The sequence below is a fragment of the Oncorhynchus keta genome, unplaced genomic scaffold (genome assembly GCF_023373465.1).
Source record: "Oncorhynchus keta strain PuntledgeMale-10-30-2019 unplaced genomic scaffold, Oket_V2 Un_contig_16042_pilon_pilon, whole genome shotgun sequence".
Taxonomy (NCBI): domain Eukaryota; kingdom Metazoa; phylum Chordata; class Actinopteri; order Salmoniformes; family Salmonidae; genus Oncorhynchus; species Oncorhynchus keta.
In genome coordinates, this window is record NW_026279677.1 from 39,341 (window position 1) to 44,277 (window position 4,937).

At 47.7% G+C, this 4,937-nt stretch overlaps 1 long non-coding RNA gene across 13 annotated transcripts; it reads left to right on the plus strand.

Annotated features, from left to right (window-relative positions):
• The first annotated feature begins 299 nt into the window (after positions 1-299).
• On the plus strand, positions 300-2,627 carry LOC127919232 (uncharacterized). Of its 13 annotated transcripts, none has more exons than XR_008102213.1 (5): positions 300-442; positions 493-863; positions 914-1,513; positions 1,714-2,045; positions 2,396-2,521. It is a non-coding gene; the product is annotated as an uncharacterized LOC127919232 (long non-coding RNA). The 13 variants fall into 13 exon arrangements; XR_008102223.1 differs by lacking the exon at positions 300-442 and adding an exon at positions 2,346-2,395 and having other exon boundaries at positions 459-863; positions 1,714-1,795; positions 2,496-2,627; XR_008102215.1 differs by lacking the exons at positions 300-442; positions 1,714-2,045 and adding an exon at positions 2,296-2,395 and having other exon boundaries at positions 459-863; positions 914-1,595; positions 2,496-2,627.
• Positions 2,628-4,937: the final 2,310 nt, after the last annotated feature.

A 4,937-nucleotide genomic window follows, 5' to 3' on the forward strand; every position in this document is an offset into this window, starting at 1 on the left:
AGTCAGATGAGAAATAGCATCCCAGCGGTCCTCTTATCCAGTCAGAGCCGTTTGAAGACAAGCCATGTGCTACAGTCAGCAGGGTTTTATTATCACTGCAGCTGAAGGACAGCACCATTGTCATACACCTGACAGAAATAGTTTCATTAGTTTACGTTACTCTAAAGTTATGGGACACACAGTTACTATAATGACTATTCACCCCATTGGACTTTCACACTTTGATACGAAGTAGAACTGAAATGATAAGCACCAAATCATGAAAACCTATGATAGACACTAAGCCTGCTGGGTCTGTGACCGAGGCTACATGTTGAATGAAAGGCACTGTAAGTCTGCTGGGTCTGTGACCGAGGCTACGTGTTGAATGAAAGGCACTGTAAGTCTGCTGGGTCTGTGACCGAGGCTACGTGTTGAATGAAAGGCACTGTAAGTCTGCTAGGTCTGTGACCGAGGCTACCTGTTGAATGAAAGGCACTGTAAGTCTGCTAGGTCTGTGACCGAGGCTACATGTTGAATGAAAGGCACTGTAAGTCTGCTAGGTCTGTGACCGAGGCTACATGTTGAATGAAAGGCACTGTAAGTCTGCTAGGTCTGTGACCGAGGCTACATGTTGAATGAAAGGCACTGTAAGTCTGCTAGGTCTGTGACCGAGGCTACTACATGTTGAATGAAAGGCACTGTAAGTCTGCTGGGTCTGTGACCGAGGCTACGTGTTGAATGAAAGGCACTGTAAGTCTGCTGGGTCTGTGACCGAGGCTAGATGTTGAATGAAAGGCACTGTAAGTCTGCTGGGTCTGTGACCGAGGCTACATGTTGAATGAAAGGCACTGTAAGTCTGCTGGGTCTGTGACCGAGGCTACGTGTTGAATGAAAGGCACTGTAAGTCTGCTGGGTCTGTGACCGAGGCTAGATGTTGAATGAAAGGCACTGTAAGTCTGCTGGGTCTGTGACCGAGGCTACGTGTTGAATGAAAGGCACTGTAAGTCTGCTGGGTCTGTGACCGAGGCTACGTGTTGAATGAAAGGCACTGTAAGTCTGCTGGGTCTGTGACCGAGGCTACGTGTTGAATGAAAGGCACTGTAAGTCTGCTGGGTCTGTGACCGAGGCTACATGTTGAATGAAAGGCACTGTCAGTCTGCTGGGTCTGTGACCGAGGCTAGATGTTGAATGAAAGGCACTGTCAGTCTGCTAGGTCTGTGACCGAGGCTACGTGTTGAATGAAAGGCACTGTAAGTCTGCTGGGTCTGTGACCGAGGCTAGATGTTGAATGAAAGGCACTGTAAGTCTGCTGGGTCTGTGACCGAGGCTACATGTTGAATGAAAGGCACTGTAAGTCTGCTGGGTCTGTGACCGAGGCTAGATGTTGAATGAAAGGCACTGTAAGTCTGCTGGGTCTGTGACCGAGGCTACATGTTGAATGAAAGGCACTGTAAGTCTGCTGGGTCTGTGACCGAGGCTACGTGTTGAATGAAAGGCACTGTAAGTCTGCTGGGTCTGTGACCGAGGCTACGTGTTGAATGAAAGGCACTGTAAGTCTGCTGGGTCTGTGACCGAGGCTAGATGTTGAATGAAAGGCACTGTAAGTCTGCTGGGTCTGTGACCGAGGCTACATGTTGAATGAAAGGCACTGTAAGTCTGCTGGGTCTGTGACCGAGGCTACGTGTTGAATGAAAGGCACTGTAAGTCTGCTGGGTCTGTGACCGAGGCTAGATGTTGAATGAAAGGCACTGTAAGTCTGCTGGGTCTGTGACCGAGGCTACGTGTTGAATGAAAGGCACTGTAAGTCTGCTGGGTCTGTGACCGAGGCTAGATGTTGAATGAAAGGCACTGTAAGTCTGCTGGGTCTGTGACCGAGGCTACATGTTGAATGAAAGGCACTGTAAGTCTGCTAGGTCTGTGACCGAGGCTACGTGTTGAATGAAAGGCACTGTAAGTCTGCTGGGTCTGTGACCGAGGCTACGTGTTGAATGAAAGGCACTGTAAGTCTGCTGGGTCTGTGACCGAGGCTACGTGTTGAATGAAAGGCACTGTAAGTCTGCTGGGTCTGTGACCGAGGCTACATGTTGAATGAAAGGCACTGTAAGTCTGCTGGGTCTGTGACCGAGGCTACGTGTTGAATGAAAGGCACTGTAAGTCTGCTGGGTCTGTGACCGAGGCTACGTGTTGAATGAAAGGCACTGTAAGTCTGCTGGGTCTGTGACCGAGGCTACATGTTGAATGAAAGGCACTGTAAGTCTGCTGGGTCTGTGACCGAGGCTACATGTTGAATGAAAGGCACTGTAAGCCTGCTAGGTCTGTGACCGAGGCTACATGTTGAATGAAAGGCACTGTAAGTCTGCTAGGTCTGTGACCGAGGCTACGTGTTGAATGAAAGGCACTGTAAGTCTGCTAGGTCTGTGACCGAGGCTACGTGTTGAATGAAAGGCACTGTAAGTCTGCTGGGTCTGTGACCGAGGCTACATGTTGAATGAAAGGCACTGTAAGCCTGCTAGGTCTGTGACCGAGGCTACATGTTGAATGAAAGGCACTGTAAGTCTGCTAGGTCTGTGACCGAGGCTACGTGTTGAATAGGGGTGGTCTGACTGTTATATTAATGTTAGAAGACTGGAAGAACGAAGAAAGCCTTGGCAGTCGCACATTTTAGTCAGAGCTGGGAGGGAGGGGCTTAAGCTTGCGTGTCACAATCAGGTGAGGTGTCAGTCAAGCACAGAACCAACCATGCTTCCTGAAAATCTGGCCAGCCAATGAGCTAACGGCAGCTTTTAAAAAGGCGTTCCAATCACCTTTGGGTAGCTGTGGTTGATCTGACGACAAACGCATGGAGTCCTCTACGGACAAAGCAGACACAGGTGTTACTGAGGGCTCCACGGTCATATGGAAAACCTCCAGTGACTGTATTACAGGGTGGGCTATGTATGGGAGGGGTCGGGACAATTTGGTGCCTGGTCCAAACGTCTAAGGGGGTCTCCAATTCTGGGAGGAGCCAACAAGAGCAGCCTTGCCAGAATATCGGGGGGTTACTGTGGATGTTGAGGTCTGTAAATGGCTGTAACCATCACCTATTCCTTGTTTTTAAGGTCAGCAAAGATCATTGAGAGGTGAGGGGAGGAGCTGTTGTCATGTGAAAGGAGGCAGAGGAGGAACAGGATGTTGGCTGATGACTTACCCATAGTGACTTTGGGAGATTGCTCAGTGCTCAGTCCCTCAATGCTTGGTCCTTCCTCCAGCTCTGAGAATATCAAATACAATCACAGATCAACTGTCTAATTCAACCTCTGAAACATATGGGAAAGCTCCAGACGAAAGGATAGGAGAGGGGGGACTGTGTGTGTGTGTGTGTGTGTGTGTGTGTGTGTGTGTGTGTGTGTGTGTGTGTGTGTGTGTGTGTGTGTGTGTGTGTGTGTGTGTGTGTGTGTGTGTGTGTGTGTGTGTGTGTGTGTGTGTGTGTGTGTGTGTGTGAGAAAGAGACTCACGAGTGCTGGCGGTGTGGGGGGCTTTGGGTGTGTCCTCCACTAGTTGAGGAGTGAGGGTTCCATTGTGTTCTGTCAGGGAAGGAGCCGTCATGTCCCAGCTGTTTGAAGGCTGCAGACACACCAATTCAGTCACATCAAATAACACAACACATACACACAGAAACAACACTACTGCACCCACAGAATGAACACAGAAGCACAAAACACTTGTGTGATTGGTGTGATTTGAACAGTAGCCCTCAGGCCTACCTGAGTATGCTCAGTAAAGAAGTCTGTCTGTCTCTTCTCTGGGGCGGCAGGCTGGATGCTCACACTGGATTGGTCAATCCACAGCTGAGAGAGAAAGACGAAGGGTTAACGGACGCCATTCACACCGACAACTGACATTTACTCCTGAGGTGCTGACCTGCTACACCCTCAGCAACCACTGTGATTATTATTTGAACCTGCTGGTCGTCTATGAACGTTTGAACATCTTGAAGAACGATCTGGTCTTAATGACCATGTATTCTTATAATCTCCACCCGGCACAGCCAGAAGAGGACTAGCCTCCCCTCAGAGCCTGGTTCCTCTCTAGGTTTCTTCCTAGGTTCCTGCATTTCTAGGGAGTTTTTCCTGGCCACTGTGCTTCTACACCTGCATTGCTTGCTGTTTGAGGTTTTAGGCTGGGTTTCTGTATAGCACTTTATGACATCTGCTGATGTAAGAAGGGCTTTATAAATACATGTGATTTAGATGGCCCAGAGCCAAATCAACCCCTGGCCTCTATAGATGTAGACATCATGAGTCTATACCCACTAGATTTGGGAAAGGAATATGCTGGTCATAGGGACCGTATTGATTTCCCATTTTAAAAACAGCTCAGCTCTATCACACCTGCTTAAACAGTTTGGCCCAAACCGAAGACCATAGTTGATGATTCTGAAACTAGCGAGTTAAAATATGAAACACCTCTACACGCTCACAGCACATTCAAATCTGATTTGGTATCTGCAAAAGCCTTGTGAGGACCTGGAAGTGCATCTGCATGCAGCTGCACCAATAAGAACAGGTCTATCCACAAGACATGAATTAATGCTGCTGGTGACATCACACGTGGAGTTTGCCCACTCGCTGGTGACTCAACAGGCCAATGTGGAGCTGATATGGGTGGCTGTGAGAGGGACGAGAGAGGGGGAGTTCGTTGCCTTCTCAGTGGAGGAATAATATCACCGTAGTAATATATAGACATATATAGATAACCATAAGACATAATAATATATAGACATATATAGATAACCATAAGACATAATAATAATATATAGACATATATAGATAACCATAAAACATAATATATAGACATATATAGATAACCATAAGACATAATAATATCAGTAGGAATTTAAACAAACATGGTGTAATTCCAAAAGCTCAATGTTCAGTGGTCATAGCCTGGATGTACAACCATCAAGCCTGGATGTA